We start from the raw sequence: 23484 nt of genomic DNA, 5'->3' as shown, positions 1-23484 counted from the left end.
GTTAAAACTATAGTTTTTCTTCATGGAACTACTGATAAATACATATACAAAACATAAAAAACGCTGATCGCTATCAACGCATCATTCCTGCCAATTTGAGTATTTTTAACCATCATAGTGATATTGAATTTTCTAGTTCAATGTTATCAAAATCATAAATTGCCCATTTCTACAGGTGTGACAATTTACCTATATAAACACATATATCACGTAAAAGGTATAAAAAAATATTCCTATATATTGCTAAAATGTAACTCAAATAAACATTATTACTACCAAGTGTATTTTCAAGGTTACTGGATTCTTGTAATGATATTTTCTTCTCTGAGTATGTAATATAGAAAATAAACGTTTCTGATATTAAACAGGTGTTGGCTGTTTTGAAGCATTTTGTATTCCTTCTTGTAGTGTGTATATACTTGTTAATTCTTGCCAGCTGAGAGTTTGGCCAGTCATTTATCTCCAAAAATTGCATTGCATAAATAGGCATCTATTGCAGTAGCAACCTAGTTCCACCCACGCACCCAATAACCTTATATATACCATTAATGCATTCTAAAAAAAACGTGCATTTACAATGATATAAAAATCAGTTTATAATAAAAGGTTTACATTTGAGGTTAAAAGGCAATTTAAACACAATCAATCAAACTTTCATTCACACACAAACCTCAACCAAAAAATTTTGTAATCTCTACCCGTACACCCTCCGCCAACGCATACATAACGGCTCAAAATGGCATAGTGACACGTTAAAGAAACACTCAGCACTTCTATGACTGAAATAGTTGTGACCGATCCTACGAAAACGCTTGCAACGACACAGCTGGCAATAACTGATGTAATGACATTGCCTTATTACCAACACATTTTTCTCTAACTTCCTTTATCTTGATTGTTTCATCAGTATCGGCCATTCAACGACACATGCCTGGCCTCTTGTCTGGACCATCACGGGAGGCCCGAGTACCAGACTAGGGATTGGAGTTACGCGAATTCTGATATGTTTGGCTTCAAAGAGTTTGAAAGTCGTTTGAATTACCACATTAAATGTCTACAACATTTGTCAGTTATAGTTTATTACATGCATTGTGCATTATTTGATGACATGTTATGCATTCAATGCCAAAATTTTATAAATTATTTGAATTCATATATTTAGCTTTACCACCGATATGTTTTTATCCATCCTGAAACACTCCTAGAAAAGTACACCACCCAAAACAACAACTACAAAATCTCCAACCAAACAAACAAAAATACTCACACAAACACACCTCCCCCGCACCCCCGCAACCAAACAAACAAAAGATAAAAAAGCAATTAAAATCGTGTATTGTAATTTCAGTCATGTGAAAGCCACGATCTTGGGTAACGTTTTTATGTACAAGAAACGACACATATTAATTATACCTTTATCTTTTTATCAAAATACATTAAAACATATACAATCAACATGATAAAAAGTTAGCTGGATAGTTTACTGAGGCTGTGTTTTTGCACTTGTATGTAAGCATGCTTAGTGAAATGATCAACTGTCACTCAAGACAGATGAGTGATATTACTCCCACTTGAGACTCTTTCATATAATAAGCCACATTTAATGCATGTATTTATCACTCAAGATTCATATCTTTATTAAGCAGTCACGTACAGCTTTAATGGTCGCATACAAGATTTAATTACGCAATAGTCATGCGATCTTCATCATCCAAAACATTGTCCGTTATTAGCTGCTTGTTATCGCCACCGTATTTCAGCAACTTAGAAGAAAGCCATGATGAAACAGGGCATACATTTTCACCTGAACGTCTAGTTAGCGCTAATGAAAGTGGTTCTCATCTGACGCCTAATATGGTTACCATGGTGGCTGTATTGAAAATCTTGTCATCAGGGCCGTAGAGAGCGATCAGGGGCCTTGGGTAAGGAACACCCGGGCCTCTCCTAGTTCTTGTTGAAACAAAATCGTTCCTTTATAAAATTAAAAAGTGTTGTTCGGGTCCCGAGGATATATCCCCGGTTGTAACCCCCTCTTGTCGGCCATGTTTGTCATCACTTCGTCTTCTTAAACAGATCGACTTTTCACTTTGGATCTTGAAGTTATAAAATGCTTATTTTTTTTAAACTCTTCCAGCAGAAAGTGTTACCTCTGTGCGGTGTCTGCACTTATAAACTGACAATGACACTGAACTGGTTCTACGCGAACTTGTGTGTGTGTGATTTGGATTTTTAACGTCGGCTTAACAATTTTTCAGTCATATCGCTACGATGTCTGCAATGTGGCAGTTTATAGTGATACCTAGCACTGGGGGCATCATGACGAGACATGTAGCATGATGTACCACCCATTCACATTATCCTGACACCAGTCCGACCAGTTCTAACACTAACCAATTAATGCTGAGCGCCAAGCGATGGAGCTGTTAGTACCATATTTGTAAGTCATTGGTATGACTCGGCCGGGGATCGAACCCACGACCTCCCGCATCCGAGGCGCGAATGTGGTGCCGATCCGTAATATCGTAGAACAGATCTTATTGTATAACAAGTGAAGTTTAGTAACCATAATATGTGCAAACAAAGGACAAAGCCTTAGATTCTATTCTTTTATTTCAAGAAAAAAGGGAAATAGGAATGTTTTTCCATTTTGTTGCAATCTTTTCTGGATTTTAGCAAGACATAAAGTTACGTTTCATTGGAATGCATAAAGTGTGTTATGTATGCTGAGAACCACAGCGAAAAGAAATATGCATTCACTCTAATCACGAGTGTTGCGTGTAAGATTTCAATTAATGGCATATTTGCAAAACACTCACACAGTACAAACGTTATCCAACCTAAAATAATCCAATCTTCAAACAAAATAGCCGTCTACTGAAGAAAAGGAAACAAAGATTCATATCCGCTTTGTTTTTATTACATAAACATTTATAAACTGTATGCATGTTTCTTAAGAGTTTAGGTTCCAATAAAGGGGTCAGATTTATTTGAAACTGTCTCGTTATCAACGTCCAGTCAAATCTGTCCTGAAGGTCACATGTACTAGGTAACAACCTGTCTTAAACTGACAGTTTTCAAGATTAATTTAATGTACTTAAAAAAGATAATGAACTTCTACAAAACAACCACCTGTCTTTAGAGGCCGCAGTGCTCTTTTATTTTAGTGGCAACTACTCAGACAGAAATGGCTGTCAGGATTGAATGTGTATCTTTAGGATTAAGACATGGTATACTATATAGCGTGGGGCTGAGACAAATGTGATTGCATAGCATAGCGTGCTTTACCGCTGATATTTAATTTACAATGCAATTATGGATTCCACATCACAAAGCTAAATGACATTGTTTCCTACCGTTACTTTTTCCCGTTTTTGAATTGCTTCAATTTCTTCACGTTTCTATCTATCTATCTATCTATCTATCTATCTATCCCTCCCTCCCTTCCTTCCTTCCTCTCTCTCTCTCTCTCTCTCTCTCTCTCTCTCTCTCTCTCTATATATATATATATATATATATATATATATATATATATATATATATATATATATATATGTGTGTGTGTGTGTGTGTGTGTGTGTGTATGCCGCAGTATGGCCGTTCATTTATAATCATCATCTTAAATGTACAGTATTTCCCACGTGTTTTGGATCCTTACATCCCAGGGCACTCAGTCAAGTATCACTTCAAATCTATGAGACGCATTGGGAGCTGTACAAAAAGACAGACAGGTAGGACAACTAGGATACAATTCCGGGGCCCACAACAGTCAGAGGTCCACAGCCGTCACAATTTGTAATTCAATGGCGCCTACTGGAAATTTCCTGCAACCCACAAATCCTGTCCGCGGCCCTGCACACACACACACACACACACGCGTGTCAACCAAGAAACAGTATCTTCGTGTAAATCCTTTGAAAATTCACCTCGTTGCAACCACAGAATTCTGATATAGTGCGATTTTGTTTTCGTCAAAAGTGTTATGAATAAGTTGAATGCCAGTAGATATATCTTGTGTAGAAAAAGAAATATACGACAACTTCGCACCTTGCATTAATAGTGTGTGTGTGTGTGTGTGTTTGTATGTGTGATTAGAATTTTTAACGTAGCTTTAAAAAAATTCAGTCATATCGCTACGATGTCTGCAGTGTGGCAGTTTATAGTGATGTCTAGCACTGGGGCATCATGCCGCATATATGTAGCATGATATCTCACCCAGTCACATTATCCTGCCACCAGGCCGACCAGTCCTAACACTAACCTCTTAATGATGAGCGCCAAGCGAGGCAGCTGTTAGTACCATTTTTATAAGTCTTTGGTAAGACTCGGCCTGGGATCGAACCCACGACCTCCCACATCTGAGACGGACGCTCTAACCACTAGGCCACCGGAGCGGTTGCATTAATAGGGCTTTAAAGATTATGATGGAGGATTTACTCGAAGTTTAAATAAATATGTGTTTAGGAGCTCCAACCAAGATGTCTTTTTCCACAGAGAATTAATCTACCATTGTTACGAATTATGTACCATCTTTTGAACTTATAATATAATTTTTATTTAAGTCGTTTGAGAATATTTTAAAACATTTAATTAAATGGTTAGTACTATAGGAAAAGTACATGCATACTTCATCGTAAGAGTTATATTCATGACAAGTCCGACAACTAAGGTACTAAATTGAAATCAACAACTAAGCAGGTCACAAATCACATGCGAGTATGAATGTGAGTCACGTAAACATAGCGTGTGACTCAAAGTGAAATTGCCATATGGAGAACTAACACGCGCTCTCTAGCATTTGATTGGTTGAATGAGATTTTAAGTTCAGAATATGACTGTGTATGTCGACGACAAAGTTATTGTGAAATATAATAATACGATTCAAATTATTCTAGAAATTATTGTGAATCAGAGATTGTTTATTTAAAACGCAAATGGACACTATGATCATACACACCATTTATTTGTTTCTTCAGTTATGTTAGTGTTCGTAAGAGCCATTGAGAGGAAAATAGTGATTTATAATTATGTCTTTGGATATAGCAGAACAGATAAACTTTTGTCTAAACAGACATTCTTCTTGGATTATGTGATTATATTCAAGGACTTGTATATTTAGCTGATTACATTGGATCATGTGAAACTTTCAAGGGCTTCGGTGATATCCTTCGTTCATGAGATTTCATTGCAGTAAAAAAAAGTTGGATTAAGAACTGTGTTAAATTCAGTTGTGTTATCATCGTAACATATACACACTATAGAAGCTTCGTTTGGAATACCTTAGAACAGTTTCCGGTTTGATGAGAAACTGACGGTACAAGTAGGATTATTGGGATTACATACTAGGAATTCATATAATAAACGTTATTTTTAAATCTTTCACTTAGTTTAATTTTATATTTTATTTACAAAAATTAAATTTTGGAAACCTTGAAAGCTGGTTTGAGTTTTACATAATCTTGTTATTTAAGTTTAAAGCCATAGACGTAACACCATAAATATGGCCATATTCAGCTACGAAAATTGGTGGAGTACGAACAAAGACGGCGGCATCCTGTGTTCACCATCTTGCTTCTGCCACACTGATTAAAAATTTGGCAACACCTTGGTAAAACGTTATACGAGAAAAAGCAGTGTCGACAAAATGGCTGAAAAGAGATCAAACTGAAACTTGTTCCACGTCAGAGCATCACCAAAACATATGCATGATTTATCACACATCAACGTTAATAAGCTGTGGGAGGGGTAGGTGGGAAGGTAATTAGTCTCTAGACGCACACGATATCAGCTACGTATAGAAAACACAACTTCATCTGCCGTACAAGTCATCTACCCTTTCTTGTCTTACTCTCATTAATGGAAACTCGGCTTTTAAAGATTAAATAAATTTTAATATTTGATAATGCATGCATGAAAGTGACAGCTTTGCCAGATACTAGTATTCCAATGTGAAATAGGTATACAAGTTTTAGATGCTGTCACTTCGTTATCGGCAATAATAAAACAGTTTTGTGTTGGTGTGCATGACAGATGTATGAAATTAATATTTTCCTTTGGTTTGATTAAGCCGGCTTTAGAGGTTGTTGTTTTTATGTATGCTTTAACACGTTTTGTTTTGTTTTTCATAGTTTTAACAATAACATGGATTTTCGGGAAATGTTGCATCTCTCTTGTCCTACTAACGTCATATAATGTAGAAACGTCTGCGTAAGGTCAGTGCACAATTAGGAACATGTTTCTTTGGAATTTTAAGTTATTGCTTTAACATTATTATTAATAAACAAAACAAACGTTAAACAGTTACATCCGTATCTCTCTCATCCAATCAATCAATTGAAAATTTTGCACCGTAATGTAAAAGCAAGAACGTTCGCTCCCGCTCAAACAATCATTCAAATACAAGTCATTTGTTTCTAAGTATTTAAGCATCTGCAAATACAATGCAGGCAATTAAATATAAAATTTTTGGCATTGCAAAATATACGAATGTCCAAATGTAGAAAAGGAGGACACTTCTGTATAACCTTGAACCGAACAATTTTATTTTTACGGTGGTTTTCTCGTCCACTTTTTCCCCTAGGCTAAATTGAACTATTATTCCTAGAGTGGAATGTTACCAACTATAATATTGAGAGAGAGAGAGAGAGAGAGAGAGACAGAGACAGAGAGAGAGAGAGAGAGAGAGAGAGAGAGAGGGATGTTCGAAATAAAATAAGTTAGAAAGTACACAAAGAGAAAGATATTAAAACTTGCTCATATTTATCGAACCATTCTGTATGTAAACAATGAAAGTAAACATAAAATGATGTAAAGACAAAATGAATGAAGGCTAGGAAAAATCAATATTGCATCGAAGAAGAGAGAGAATAAATTTCAGACAAAACCGATTCAGCAAATAACAATAATTGATGGACATTGAGTCAGCGAATAGCCTTAAATGATGTGACATTGAACAGTTATTGTATCTGTCGTGCCATCCTGTAAATGGGCAATTAAAGGACCCATCGTATTATGAAAAGACAAAATGTTAATCATCGCGAGTAAAGAAATAAAAACTCCGCAAACCTGGTTGACCAGAAATTGACCAGAAATATTTCATAGTTCCGTAGTCCATATATCCAGTCGGATACAGGTTTTTTAAGTAGTTTTTTTTTAGTATAAATTATATTAAACGCTAAAGTGCACAATATAAATTTCATTTAGAAAGTAAAGCAATTTTTTTTATATTTCCAGATAAACTTACGCTGAATTGTTAGATAATTTTACAAATATAATGTAAATTTTCTTTCAGTATATGAAATATTGGCAGTTTACCATCAGCATCGGAAAATTATCAAGATGTATTCAAATTTACAGTCAAACAGTCAAATTTAAAAAAAAATACAACGTGCATTTCTGCTTATGAAGAACTTTAAAAACAAGCCATGTCTTCACTTCCCGTCATGCATTCAAACAGTCCAAAATGTGTGTCAGATGGATTTTGATTAGTCTGATTCAAATACACCACAGTACAATCCAATGGACATGCACACATGACTTACTTTTGATTCGAGAGGGACAAAAGTATGATCACGTGAGTAGTTGAAAAGAATAAGTATAATAGTTGTATTAATCAATCAAGGGTCTGCAAAGGCGCTATCATACGAATTTGTGAAAGTCGTGATTAAAATCATCAAGGAAAAGTCTATTTTGCGTTATCTGTAGTAATTATGTATTTGCTAATATGACTTTGAACATTCTCTCTCTCTCTCACTCGATCGATCGACAACGACCTTCTCAGTTTTCTCAGGTAAAACGGTACCAGTGGATAAATTCATCAACCTGCATGACTCATATATCAGAATATATTTGGTCACTGCTTGACAACTAGATCTACCAATTTGCTTTACATCTGAATCGTCTTGAACGACTTTGTTTACATCGTTGTCACCATTTCTGTCCATACATCGCACAATGCGTTATATGATGTGGCATACTTCAATTTTGAATGGAACATCATCAATTTTTTTTTTTTAGGATAGTCGTTTGGCTCTTGACGGGAATAAATTCGATATTTTAAAGAGGAGGCTATATACAAATAAAAAACAGCTTGTGTTATATATATATATATATATATATATATATATATATATATATATATATATATATATATATATATATATATATATATATATATAACTGCCTGTCACACAAATTTATTTGACTTTAACATCCATTCGTGGTTGAATGACTCATACTAGTATGCGCACACGCTATAATGCCACAAATGTTGTATGCAAGAAGAAACGTTTTGTCTGAAATGTTGATGATGGAAATAAAACAACTACATGCGATCACATTCTAGTATTGCCGGCCATTTTATATCACGCAGAGAAAATAATAATATTGGAGTATAATGTGATTATAAAGGTTGTCTAATTTGACGGACCTTCTACCCCTATGAATAATAACAGCATTGTCACTGCATTTGGCAACAAAACTATGGCTGGTTTAATATTAAGTGTGTGCATATGACATTTACATTCGAGTTATGCACAAAGGTCGTTTATTTCTTTAGACGTAGCATGAAGTGCACGACAGGAGGCAAACAATATGTGCGAGTATGATACCAGATATATCGTATGGTGGGGCTACGAAAACGGTGTTGAGTGATTAATCCAAGGGGCTTTAACTCCCGAGTTTTCTTTGCCAATACCCACTGAGTTATCCATTCTACGCTATAACTAGCATCTAACGAGATAATATTTTCTAAATGATTTATTGCATAATCGTGGCCTTCTTTTCGATTTGTATTTAATGAACACGTGATTTTCGCCTAGCTTACATATAGTTTCCCTTATGAAACTCTTTCCCGGCAAACAAGTTTTATTTCTTCAAAAAAAAAATTTTTTTAAATTTTTTTTTTATTTTATAAAAATGTTGCAACATAGTTTTTTTTTTTTTTATAAAAAAAATACAACGATTTTGGACGCTTTAGTTTTCTTTATAATATTTGTCCTAGTGGTAATCACAACAATTCATTTCGAAAATGTAGTTGGATTATGTCAGCTGAAGACAATGATATTTTGCACAATTTTTAGATTTATCCAAAGGATGATTTAATAAAAAGAATTAATACGTAATTAAAATACTGTGTTGGTTGATACGCTCGAATAACATTTTTCTCTATTTTTAGTTAAGATGTATTATCTGTTATTGCATGACAGCAGTTATTTCATCAGATCTTGTCCATGCTCTAATGTTTGATATTGCCATCCCAGAGTTGTAGAATAGTATGAAGGAAGGCATACCTGAGTTATAAGAGAAACCGTTACCTCTAGGCTGGATGATGTTCGGCTTATGCATTCCAGTGTATGGTCTTTCAGGGGGTATAACCCACAACATACTATTTGACATAGTTGATGTAGACGTAGTGGTCCCTCTGATTCTATCTGCAAGCTCTGAAAGATATGAACTCTCAATGATAAAGATTTTTCTGGGGCTACCCTTTAAACACAACTACTCATCATGGGAAAAAATTTCCTGCTGTACAGAGTAGACCTGTTACCGCTGTCTCAATGTCTCATTTTTACCAGCGGTCCCAAAGTTTATTGTTGATATAGTGGTTGCGGTTGATCTTGAAAGTCGATGCTTGAACAAGGCATGATAAATACCCCCACCCACTACCCACACATATGCCTCACAATTAGGATTGAAAACACGACCCTCCGAAATCTGACCTGGTCTTACTCGCCAAAGCTGGCTACCCACGTAGACATCGGTGGTTTCCAAGGCAAGACAACCCAACTCAGGTAAAATGTATGCACTTTTACGTCACTACAAAATCAGCACGGTCAATACAGTTGATGTATATTATTTATATATTTATTCATTAAAGAATGACAAACAGTGTCACTTACTAAGTACGCGTGCTTTATCTCCAGTATCATCAGCACCAACGTGCCTAACATTTTCATATGATTGTCCTACTATAGGGACCATACACGGTTTGTAAAGTGTTTCAGACGCATGGGAAATAAAGTGTGAGTTCAAGATGACAGTCATTCATACAAGATAACAAATAAATAGATAAAATACCTGCTGAATATATACATATATAGAAGACCTGTACTCAGGTAACAGGTAACAGCTGCAGTTCCGATGTTTGTGGATAAATGACGACACAAAATAAAAGAAGAAAAGCAAACAAAATAAACCCCAATCAATACAGCTGCAGCTCCAGCTGAATCACTTTTGAGCTGAGCGATCATATTAACGATGATACAAGATTTTTATGAATATCTGAAAGGTGTTCCAAATATGGGGATGATAGCCATGTATAACATGAGGACATTAATGATTGTTTTACTGTCGCAGATTTAGTTTTGATAACGACGCATTAAAAGTGACGGTAAAATGGCTATTTACGTCAGTAAAACCATCTTAAATGTCTTCCAATCCTCAAATGCAAGACTAGTATCCCCATTTTAACTTGGGAAAATGTTGATAAAAAGAAGCAGAAAATGTAATTAATTATCCATGACATAAATCACAGGGAGAACCATGACATCACAATGACGTCAAAACGTTTGACGGCCTATTAGAATTTGTTCAGGTGAGAATCATTAATGATATCCGAGTCGATAGCTGTGTAGAATTTTCACGTAAGCGTGTCGTGATGTCGCTAAAACTATCGAATTCGTTTCGCGCACGAATGATTTCAACACCATTATTATCGTCATACAGATGAACACCACTCCTTAGATACATGCTGAAAAAGAGTCGTCTGCTTACATGCAATCCGCCATGTTAGTTCTGTAGCTGTGGAAGTGTTCATTTTTTTTTTTACACAGGGATAAGTGGCTGTTGGAGCTGTTGCGTGTCCTCGGTAAACAAATGCGACCTTTTTGTGGATTGTAAATGTAAAAATCCAACATGGTCAACTCCAGGAATTTCGGCAATCTATCTTTTTATCTATCTGCGTATTCTAACATTATCTTCTGCCAAAAGTTTTGATGTGGCTGGACATGTATCCTAAGCAAATTTTATCCATAAAAGCAGAAAGTGAAATGCGTACTTACATTCGACTGTAACTTTCATTTCTCTGCTGTCTGCAGGTTCAATGTCGTTGAAGGCCACACATATTCAGGAGATAAATATAATTTCTTTGATGTGCTCAGTATACAAAAATTTCATGAAACTGATTAGATAATATCAATCAATTAGATTTAAGATGAAACAAGATGGTATAGAACCCTGGACAAGCCTTGTGTGATGTGAATACCAAAGACAAAAAGTGAATGTGCATCATCATGAAATACTTTACCTCTCTTGCAGCAAAACATCCACCCTCTGATTGATGGTTGTATATATATATATATATATATATATATATATATATATATATATATATAGAGAGAGAGAGAGAGAGAGAGAGAGAGAGAGAGACTCTTTATGTTTTACCATTCATGTGGCAGACGAATTTTAATTCGATCAAACTGGCCATTGGATGTGTTTGAGCTAGGTTTCTGATGCATGTTATCTCCTCGTGAATCCAATAACCTAGTCAACGGATATTCAACTCTTGTTTGTAATATTGAAAAAAAAAAAAAAAAAAACCTCTACTCTTCGTTATAGATTCAATACCTTTTTTCGCAACATATTTGTTATGGATGGATTTCCTGAACCACGTGACCCGTGGAGGAGGAATTCCTGTAACGTTGCACCATAGTGTCACTTTTTTACTTTCTTGTACCACCTGATCGCCCGCTGACATGTGGCCGTTAATTTTGGCGGGCTCTGAAAAATAACCAATTAGGATAAAATGAGCAAATACAAAAAAATTTCCCTCTCGATATTTTTTCTGCGATATGTCAATTTAACCACAAATAGCGAAAAAAAAAAGTAAGGAGGACAAAGGTATGAAGTATCATCAGAAATCATTCCTTTGATTAAACAGGCAAATCTCACAAATTAATCACACGGATTTTGCAATAGTCGGAAAGTTGCGAAACTTCGAGAAAGCAGAAAAGTCCCTACACGTAACAAGGGATGATGTACAACGAGCCCGCGGAACACAGTGTCTCAACTGCACACCTAATTATGATGTACCGCCACAATATCTTACTTGCAAAAATATTTAAACAAAAGATTTATATATTATTGCACAAAGATGACGCAGTTGTTGTCACCGCAGAGGTCGCTATCTCCGTTGCCAAAGTGATAGTTACGTGTTTCGTTATTTACTAACACACGGAAGAAAACATGTTCCCTTAGACTGGGCACAACTTTCCAGCTAAAATTACTAACGTTCGTTGATGTACCGTAGCGATATGACTGAAAAGTTGTTAAAGCTACGTTAAAAATCCAAATCACACACACACATGCGCGCGCGCACGCACGCACGCATGCACGCGCACACACACAGAGAGCTGATGACAGCTTGTGAAGATGCTTGTCCTGATTTCTCGGCATTAACGTATACAAACTTAATTCTAGCGTGCGTGAAATGTGATGTTGTTTGGGGAACAGTCTGCGCTGCCGCAATCTTAGGTAATCTAATGTGCCAGTTTAAGTTTGTCTGATATGTCCTGATTATACAGTACAGTTGTAACGTTAGTTAGTTTATTTGCAGTCCTTTGCATGCCTCTCTAAGTTAGAGGAGGAACCTTTATGGTAGTTAGCAAGAGTCAGGCCCTTATATTTCTCATACCCGTATCTTGCAGTCCAACCTGGAATTACAGTTGGGCTACAGTCTGGTTTTTCCGATTATTTTTTTTTAGTACAACTTGTATTTAAGTAACACAATTCACACACCGTTGGAGTATCTGCCAGCCCAAGCCGCGCTTTACCTCTTGGTGTATTTGTACCTCCATTAGTGGGTAATCTGTAGATGCCTGGTCATGTAGCTGGGGCATCTGGTTGATCATTGACATGAGTATGTGTTTTTCAATATTAGCGTTCTCTGTAAAGTGAGAAAGAGGATATTTAAAAGTCAGTTTTAACATTACATAACGGAAATAGCATACAGTTACATCCAGATGTTAAGCCAAACACCTCTGTGTTAGGGTTATCACGATTAGGATAGTATCTTGTTAGATTGTGGTCCAGTTTTGTATGTCATATCCAAATATTTCCGATAGGTTCGGTTTTGGAAGTCATATCCGAATATTTCCGATAGGTCTGATTTTGGATGTCATATCCGAATATTTCCAGTAGGTCCGGGATTTTGGATGTCATATCCACATCATATCCAAATATTTTCGATAGGTCAGTGGGAGGATAAAGTTGACTCTCCCTGGTTCGCTTTAAGGCCTTGCCATTTGGAAATCTTCGTGCCTTTTAATATAGAACACTGACCATCTTGAAGCATATTGATTTTGATTTTTTTTTATCACGTTTCATGGCAACATAAAAATGTATGTGCTAGTGAAAGGTTGCTGGCTTCATGTTTATAAGCTTAGGGACAAGTTTAATTAATTTAGAAAATCTGACCTCTCTGAATTCAGTTATCACTGATATTGTGGTGGTTGTTGTTTCGGGTTTAACCCGATTTCTCAGCGTTAGTCAGGCTATATATATTGCGGCCCGCATAAAAGGTGAAGGAAGAACCCGGGGAAAATCCCCGTAAGAACCGTCGACTCATGGGAAGCTACTGACACCTTTCGAGCGGACAGCGATGAGATGACAGGGATCAGTAAAAGCTTAAGACAACCCGGCCGCCCGGGGCTCCATTTATCATTGACAAAGATCAATGAGATCAATGTTCAATCGATAACACTGTACTACACCCAAAATGCCTTCGAAATAAATGTAATGTGTGATATATTTTTTAACGTAGCTTTAAAAAAAAATTAGTGATATCGCTATGCTGTCTGCAGCGTGACAGTTTATAGTGATGTCAAGCACTGGGGCATCATGCCGCAGACATGAAGCATGATGTCCCACCCATTCACATTATCCTGACACCAGGCCGACCAGTCCTAAAACTAACCTCTTAATGCTGAGCACCAAGCGAGGCAGCTGTTAGTACCACTTTTGTAAGTCTTTGAAATGACTCGGCCAGGGTTTGAACCCGCGACATCCCGCATCAAATGCGGACGCTCTAACCACAAGGCCACCTAAGCGGTAAATAAATGTAGTCAAACGTTACTAAATCTTGGTCACTGTGAACGAAAATGATGCTTAAAATTGTTGATTGACTCTAGTTTTAAAGATATGATACTGGGTCAGTATATACAACCATTGACATGGGAATGCAGGAGGATAGGTGAGTTACAAAGGGAAGGAATCTCAGTTTAAACTAGAAATTACTAAAATACGTCTTTGACTGGATCTGTGAAAAAAATCTATGACTGGGTTTCGACAGTATTTGCTTTTTAGGCAAAACAATGAATCATGCAATCTGAAGCTGGTCACGTGTCATACATGATATAAATTGCATCATTTTATTCCTAGAAATCATGGATGATGCAATCATAACTAAGCTAACATCACTCTGCTGAATAAATTGCCCTATATCAGGTCTAGAAATCATACAGTGGTCGTGCTCTCTTATTTGTTTTCACGTTGCCTGCCCGCGATTACGTAAGTCAAAAACAAAGGAATTGGTTAGAAGCCATGTATTTATGTTAGACCCCTTGGCTACAATGGTCCTGTTCGTAATTGTTACGACAGCCAGCTTTGTTGGGTGTCAAAAATCACATGTGGACGTTGAAAGCTTTGTTCAAGAAAAAAGGACCCTTATTGGCGTCGTAAATCTCACCACGTTGACAGCAAAGTTGAATAGAACAGGGTAGAATCTATATCCAGTCAGAACTGAGAGAGGGTGTGTTCACCATTTCAATCAGAATTTAACTGAGCAATTTAGACTAGAATCTTCAGTAATTGTAAAACATCGTGTTGGAAAGTTAAAGCAATAACTCCGGGAAAGCCACTCGTAAATTGGCTGGAAAACTTATGAAATTCTAAGGAAAGACAAAGTTTCGTTTAGATCAGTGCGTTATTTGCTCGATTGTTGCAGAATATTACGGCATTGTAATTGTAATTATGTGCAGTATGTATACTTCATTACTAGAATCGTTAGTACGTGGAATTACCTTTGTAGTGTTTAATTTACATTCGTTTTGAAAAATGAGCTATGATTATGTAAAGAATTATGTAGATTGCTAGCTCGTGGTTAGATTTAATAATGTAATTCGCTATTTGATTACTTCGTTGTAAACTAGTGCATTTATTCATGGGATAGTATAGATTTTGCAACTGTTGAATTGAATTGTAACTTTGGAAAATGGTTGCATTGTGTAAAATTAGTTAATATGGATATTTGAATATTTGTGTACACTTGTGAGAGTGTAATGTACAGAAATGCGCCTGATTGTTGTGATATTGTTCAGTATAATGAGATTAGGAATATATATACGGATGTGACGCAATTTATTGATGTCTGTATGATAAGTAGTTGATACCGTGCTTTTATTACGACGTTGTTTACCATACAAGAGCATATGGGTATTTGGATGTGCACGAATGCGTGACCGAAAAATGTAATAGCCTTATCTGATGATTTATTGTTGATTTAGTGTGAGACGAAATGGCTAAGGAAATATGCTAACGTCCTTGTGTTTTTACATGAAGCTTTTAGGGGACAGACTTCCGGTGTGGTTTAGTCCCGAGTCTCTAGGAGAGAGACAGAATAGAGACTAGTGGAAAAGTCGATTGTGAATCGAAGGATAGTCGGAGAGCACAGTCAAGGAGGAGGAGGAAAAGGAGTCGAGGAGGAGGAATTGGAGAAAGATAAGTCTAGGAGAAGGAGTTTGGAAGGAAGTTGGAAGGAGAGAAGAAATTGGCGGGATAGGAGAGATACAGGTGAGTAGAAAACAAAGACAGGTGGAAAAGAGATCTCACGCTATAAATCAAATGATGCAATAGGCTATCTCTTGATCGAGAGGAAGAAGAGTGATTGGGGAATTATTATCATTTGAATATTGAATTGTATTAAATTGATATTCTTTTGAATGTCACCTTTTGTGTTCTCAATAATTTAACTGTCGGCATTGTTGACTGTGGGCTCGGAGCTTTACCTCTCTCTATCACTAATTTCATTCCCTACAAAATCGAGCCCGGGGTGGGACTTCTATGGTAATTTAAATAATATATTGGTTGTACCCCTCCCCAACCGTACCAAACGCCACATTTTTTCAGTGTTCGATTTTGCAAAGGGACATAATTATGTTTAGCCAAAGTGAGCAGATATGCCTCGTGCTAGTTTGAACAAAGCAAATAACTTCTGCTATATTTGTGGTGAAGTGACTTTTGCATCACAAAAGCGCAGTATAACCACTATGGTGAAGAAAGCCCATCATCTTTTTTGGCTGCAAAATTGGAAATCAGGACAAGAGGCATGGCCCCACACATATGCTGCAAAACGTTCGCCAGTGGTTGAACAGGTAAAGGAAATATATGCATTTTGCAGTGCCAATGATTTGGAGTGAGTCAGCAGATCATATAAGCAACTACTTCTTCTGGATGATGCCCCAGTTAGGAAAGGTGTGTCAAAGAAGAAAAAGTGGACAGTGTATTATTCAAACATTCCATCAGCTTTACAACCAGATCCCCACGGAGAAGGACTGCCGGTTCCTGATGCATCCGAATCATTCTCAACTGAGTCAGACGAGGAAGAGGATGAAACTTCTAGTCCTGAAACACCAATGTTATATGATCCATATTTTCTACCATCCTCTTCCTCTGAACCACACCTCATAGCACAAGGTAACCTGAATGACCTTGTCAGGGTTTTGGGAATATCCAAGACCAATGCAGAGCTGTTGGGCTCCAGACTACAGCATTGGAATCTCCTGGCAGGTGATGTTAGGATTTCCACTTTCCGTGACCGTCAAAAGTATCTTGCCCATTCTTCTTCATGGAAAATGATCTTGTAGCATGCATAAACATCGATGGTTTGATGGCAGCCATTAGCATCATTCATGATCCAGACGAGTGGACAAAACACAAGCAGCTTTCAAGTACCTCTGTGGAAAAGTTCCAAGGTTAAGTGAAGCTAAGATAAAAGAATGTGTCCTTGTTGGTCCTCAGATTCGTGAACTACTTCGAGATGATGCGAGCGATTTCACCAGGACATTGCAACAATGGAGAAACGCTATCAGGGCAAATGAAGCCTATCAATGCTTGCAGACTGTTGATGGAGAGTGACAAGAGATACTCCATTTAATGAATACGAGAAACATGCCAAGAGGCACCGATTAGACACCGGATAAGGAGTAAACTATGTACTTATACATACATAATAGTGTTTTGCCTTTTATTTCATAATAAATGTTATTTACATAACCATTTTTCTGTTGTTTTTTTTTTTAATGTGTTACATAAATAGGACAAGTGAAATATTATCACGTAAAGCAACCATAAACACATGAAAAGATCTATGTTTACAATTTATGACTAAAACTCTACTACCTACTTAAATATCTCGAGAACTGTAGCCAATCATTTGTTTTAATTGTCATATATGAAGTCAAGTATCAATTTAATCTCTGAAGCAGACAACTTCTAAAAGATTATAGACCAGCAATCATGAGGAGTCCTCAGAAGCCGAGGGGGTGGGTAGTCTTTCCAAATCACACCGCATTGATCGTGTATGTACAGCTGTAGCACAAAGCCAGTGTACTCCGTGTGGGATATATGCAAGCAGTTGTGTGGGCGACACAAGTTAATTTCTTTTTGCGATGCATTTAACAAATACCTTTTACAAAGATTTCAAAATATACATTTAAATTTCAAATTCTCATAAAAAAGTCAATAAAAATTAAAATTACCTCCATGTTCTTCAAAAGATTTGGCAACTAAGCTAGTTTACTTCGGATCAAAATTTTTAGCGATTTTGTCTTTTGCAATTTGAAAAACTGCGCTCTCATGTATGTAGAAGAGGATGAAACCGCCATTTTTACACATTCAGAGAGAAATTTTTGGTCAGTAATTGTAGAATCTATGGATCGACTTTATCGAAAACCTCCCTTACTATTTCTTGTAGATAATGTAGTTTACTTGTATAGAGTCAGTGTAAATGGATATATTTCATAACTCTAACAGGGGTCTGACACGATGCTTTAAAGTTAGTACCAAGCTAAGTAATTATTATCTAAATTTAGAGGGGATTTTGTGGGATGTGTCATTTATTAGGAAACGGTCATGAGAGGGAGTAATATTTACCATGGAATAAGTAGGAAAGAGTCATTTTTATATATTTTGAGATAGATTTGATTGTGGTTGCGAAAACAGACAATATGATGATGGAACACATGCAAAGTCAGTGTGAGATAATGACAGTACCTATCTTTTGATTCACCTATAAACGGACCCGATAGGTTTTCATTGGCTGCTACACGTAATTGTGTTAAGCAACAGCAGTCACGTCCTGTAATGGTCTATAGTGTTACTATCACTCCCAGGAATCCGAGTCGCATTGAAATGCGGATTTGATTTCAGCTTGGAGAAATGTTCATGTATGTGGAATATATAGGAGGATTAACGGCGACCTGACCCCTGTATGTCTAATAAGGCAATTCAGCACACCTGGTTTTTAACATTGCTGACAGTGTAATATAGAGAACAGAACTTCGTACAAGAGCGAACGTTTGCGAGTCAAATATCTACAGCAAAAATAAGTTCATGCTGAAACGAAATCAGTTTCCATAGCTCCCAAAATGTCGTTTTTCTTTCTGCAATTTTGTTTAGTCAGACACAATCAAGCGTTGCATGGTATGGTGGGGATTTTTGTTTGAGCGTGAAAATATTAAGACTTATATTTTTAGTATCTGAAAATATAAGAATACAAGTTCTTATGTCACGTTTTAGGCTTGAATAAACAGTAACACATGAAAGAGTGAAAACAACAAGCTTTGAAAAAATACAATAATTTATTTCCCTGCAAAAATGAAAAATATGAACTTAAGGTTTTATAGAATCAAATCCAAAAATAATCCAAGAATAATCCACGAATAAAATTTTGGAAGTTCTGATAACAAAATGTTCTACTGATTTCAAGTTCGAATCCCGACAAAGAATCCAAGATGGAAGACGATGACGTATGGTGAAATGTAGTGTTCAATTCTACAGTTCCTTATAGAAACAAGAATTATCACTCTGGTTTCTGATAGCTGAATAAATTTTTATAAAAATACTGTCCTTGTTCAACAATTGTACATGAACACACGTATTTTCCAGGAATAAGAATTAATCCGTTTGGTATCCAAGTAATTTGAAATAACTCCAATCCATGTAATTTGAAATAATTCTAAACAGCACAACATACAAATTCTAGTCTAAAAAGCCCAGCTGCAACTGAAAATAATTTTCCAAAATAGAGGTTATATCGTCTTCCAAACGTAAACAGGGGGTCACGTGATCAAGTTTTGGAAACATAGAAATTTAAGTACTTTTAAAGATCATGACCCTGACAAAATACCAATCATTTTACTCTAAGAAATAATAAATACAATTGTTTACATCTTGAACACGAAGTCCCATTATGACCTCGAGAACAACCAATCATTTTAAAATAAAATAGAACAAGGTTAGGATCTAGAACAACACCTGGTGTTTATAAACTAACAGCCAAGGTAAAATTATTTTCTGAAAAAGTATCATCTTTAGTGAATAAATTTAAATTACAATATCATGTAACGAAAATATATTTTTTAAAAAACTGACAAACAACTAAAGTGAAATAAATTATATATTAAATCAGATATAATTAAATCAAATATACATAACAAAATATTATGAAAATATTTTACCAAAATTGTATGTATCTCCCACTATAATAATAATAATAATAATGTTAATAATAATGTGTGCGTGTGTGTGATTTGGATTTTTAACGTAGCTTGAACAATTGTTCAATCATATCGCTACGATGTCTGCAGTGTGACAGTTTATAGTGATGTCTAGCACTGAGGCATAATGAAGCAGACATGTAGCATGACGTCCCACCCAGTCACAGTAGAGAAATAATATATTTTCTCTCGTTCTGATATTAATTTCTCGCTCAAGCGATGGAAATAAGGATGCATGCAAAGGGGATTTCTCATCTAGACTTTTATACAGCAACTCGTGTATTATTATTGGAGTATAAATCAAAATAGTGTTTAGAATCGAAGTAATTTCAATTAATTAACTGCCAAATATCTGTTAGGTACTTTATTCTTCAAAACCGATAATTATTGTTTTGAAAAACTCGCAGATGTGGTTAGAATTAATAGAGCTTCGAAGGTGGCTCTTTTGCGTGAAGAGCATTTTCTTTTACATCAGCTCATCGGAACCACATACCACTCCTGACTGGGGATACATAAAGCCAACGTACAGGATTGCCGCTTTCATAAGGGGTACTTTAAATTGCATTAGAAGAATTAAAAGTTTTATTTTTTAATGTAAGAATAGCGACCATACCTCGGATGTATTGAAACGCTCGTTATTTTGGGTTCAATGATCCACTCAGGATTCGGAGAACGTTGATACCAGATAACAACACTCATGATCTGTGTATTCTCTTATTGTCATCTGAATATCAAGCTACATTTAGTACCAGATATCTTTTTATAACTTTCATTACTGAAAAAGGTTTCTTATTTAAAAAATGATATAAAAAGGAAACAAAATAAGACGTTAATTTTGTTAAATAAATACAACTCAAATAAAAATAAACAAACAGAAACATTCGGTAATTTTAAACTTAATTTTTTAAAAAATTTCTATATGCTGTCATAGTTTGGGGGCAAGCTAAATATCTTAGAAGGTCAATCTGACTTTAAAAGAAAACAAATTATTCAGCCATTAGAATGACAGAACCATCAATTTCAAGTTAGCATTGCTAGTATACAAAAGTCTTCAAGACACTTAAGAAGAGTCCCTCGAAGGGATGGACGCTCTAGCGCTGAAATGAATTCCCAAGAATTCAAGATAAGGCCATTTCTTCCCATTAAAACCCCATTGCAAACTACTTTTCATTTAGGAGGATTAGCAATAACAAGATTTTCAAGATGGCCACTGTGTCGTCCGTATTGAATATTAGATTTCATTATTTTCATTTAGGACCAAATAGACATCATAAGTCTTCTGATGAAACCTCCATGTCAATATGATTTCCCTTTAAGGTGGAGTAGCGACACCTGTTGCCGCTCTGCAAGTCATATCGGACATTAGATCGGCCTAGTTTTCATTCAGGACCAACTAGACATCATAAGAAATGCTTTAACGAGAAGCCCATGCTCAGAGGACCATCCATTCAGGAATAGAAGCGATAACAATATTTTCAAGATGGCGACTGTGTTGCACCAATTTAATTTCGTACCTTCTAGACCAAGGGTTGAATGCTTGTACAACGTTTCCTGGCAATCCGAAAATTAGTTTAGGAGTATCGATAACAAACTGGTGCTTACGGAGGGAAGAACGACGGACGACAGACCATTCACAGGCTGTTTAAGTATATGACCAATAGAGCTAAAAACAACCGCCACCACCAAGATACAACCCATTAAGTTATTTAAAAAAACAATAAATACCCACATTCGCCTTCATTACAAATATTCCCATTACATTATATGCTGAATTTCTATACTAATAATAACTTATATACTTCATCATCAAATTTCCCGAGGAGCCGGGGTGGTTCAGTGGTTAGCTTGAGGAAACCGAAACATAGTAGTAGTAATTGGTTTCAAATCCTACCATGCAATTAGTGGGCTACAGTAGCGCGTCCTTGGGCAGGGCACTTTGCTCCAATTGCCTCAACACTTCATAATCTATTTGTGTAGCTGTGCCGTTATAGACAAAACCAACCAAATTTCCTGTGTTCACAAAATGAAGTCCCGTTGTCTTACACAAAGGACACACCATGTTTATGACATATAAATTTTACTTTGGCATAAGCCACTAAGCTATTGTACGATCCTGCCTATTCTGCAGTAACATCTGATAATCAATAGCACGCGAGTCTCCAAGAACAATAAGCAAAATTATAAAAAGCGACACAATCTCATTTTTGAAATTAACATGCCCCTCTCACCAACTGGTTCTAGGTCATGCATTGCTGCAATTTCTTTAATCTGGTTAAGACAATATATTCTTGGTGTGAAATTAATTTTGTTTATGAATTTCAACCAATATTCAAAGAAATATAACATCCAATGTATTAGTCTCAAAATTAGCGATGTGCATCACTGTTGGATGTATGCATCATCACGGTGCAATGTCTCTTCTACGAAATATTATTTGCTAGCAGCGGGGCATCTGCAGTGCCTACAAAATTAAACAGAGATTTCCAGAATTTACTGCGTTAATCTGGCACGTGTGGGTGGATTCTTTCAGTCAGAATCATTGTCTACAATACAAATGGATTAAACTTTTTATAAACCAGTAGGTGTTAAAATATCACACTTGACACGTTTTCAAGCACACAGTAATGGCTAAAATATACCACCTAAGTTTGAACGGTATCTATGGTTCAGGCAACAAAGCAAGACCATGTGGTGTTTCAGACTTTAAGTGAACCTCTTTTGGATGCAGACCATTGCAAACAAGCTGGTCAATTATAAGTGACATCTTGGTCATTCTGTCTTTACGCTTTGCTACACTTACAACCATCAGATTCATCTACTTAATTTTCCGCGTACTTTCTGAAGCACTGTTGCTTGTGCAAATACCAAAATAATCTCGAGTGTTCATGACACACAGCAGTGCTCCAACGTTCCAATATTTCACTGCATATTCCGGTAGTTAATCTCCCGTGTCATCCCCTTAGGTGAATATATCTAGTGCTCGGATCTCCCGAATATTTTGGGTAGTGTTTATTGTAACCAGACCTGTTGACTACAAGCGGTTCAGATCGCCATATACAGCTTTACATATTTAAATACTGTCTGATGATGCATTTATTTCAGTTCAGGTGCTCAGATTACCTCTGTTTACAGATCAATGAGAAATTTAACCAAATATTAATGCATTCAGTATTGAAGTTACACCTACCTATCTTCCCCAAAAACATTATTTTCATCTTTCATCACACTTTTTTAAGCCTGTGAGGGATGCAACGTGGCAGGAATAAATTTAATATCATTAAATAAAGTGCTATGTTTCCTTTTAATTTTTATATTTTCATGTAATATAGTATAAAATGTATTTTAACTTCCTTACATAACTGAGTTTGAAACGGTGATTTTTAACATGTAAGTTGAATCAGCTGGTCATGAAGCTATAAATTTTCTCAAAAGAATTTTTAAAAATCTAAAGTTTTATTTCGGTCATGGTCAATCCAGACTTTAGTTTTATTTACACAAACGTAGGGCAGTGGAAGGTATACAGTAAAAGCCAGATGGCTAACAGGATGGTCTAATTAACTGTCTAAACAATAATTAGCTCAATTCAGCCTACGCAAGTACAGTTGGATACCTAACGTAAACTCATATATGATCAAAAGTATTAGAACTAGCCTGC

The 23484-nt window shown here is 36.1% G+C and overlaps 1 long non-coding RNA gene across 1 annotated transcript; it reads right to left on the bottom strand.

Moving 5' to 3' along the window:
• Positions 1-6739: 6739 nt before the first annotated feature.
• LOC149801411 (uncharacterized) lies at positions 6740-17209 on the bottom strand. The gene is made up of 2 exons (XR_016420644.1): positions 11440-17209; positions 6740-9437 (listed from the first exon to the last, which is right to left on the bottom strand). It is a non-coding gene; the product is annotated as an uncharacterized LOC149801411 (long non-coding RNA).
• Between the last annotated feature and the right edge of the window lie 6275 nt (positions 17210-23484).

This window comes from Sinohyriopsis cumingii, chromosome 4 (genome assembly GCF_028554795.1).
Source record: "Sinohyriopsis cumingii isolate HCF-2022 chromosome 4, ASM2855479v2, whole genome shotgun sequence".
Lineage (NCBI taxonomy): Eukaryota > Metazoa > Mollusca > Bivalvia > Unionida > Unionidae > Sinohyriopsis > Sinohyriopsis cumingii.
The sequence above is the reverse complement of the archived record's forward strand: the minus strand, read 5'-3'. Positions and strand labels throughout refer to the sequence as shown.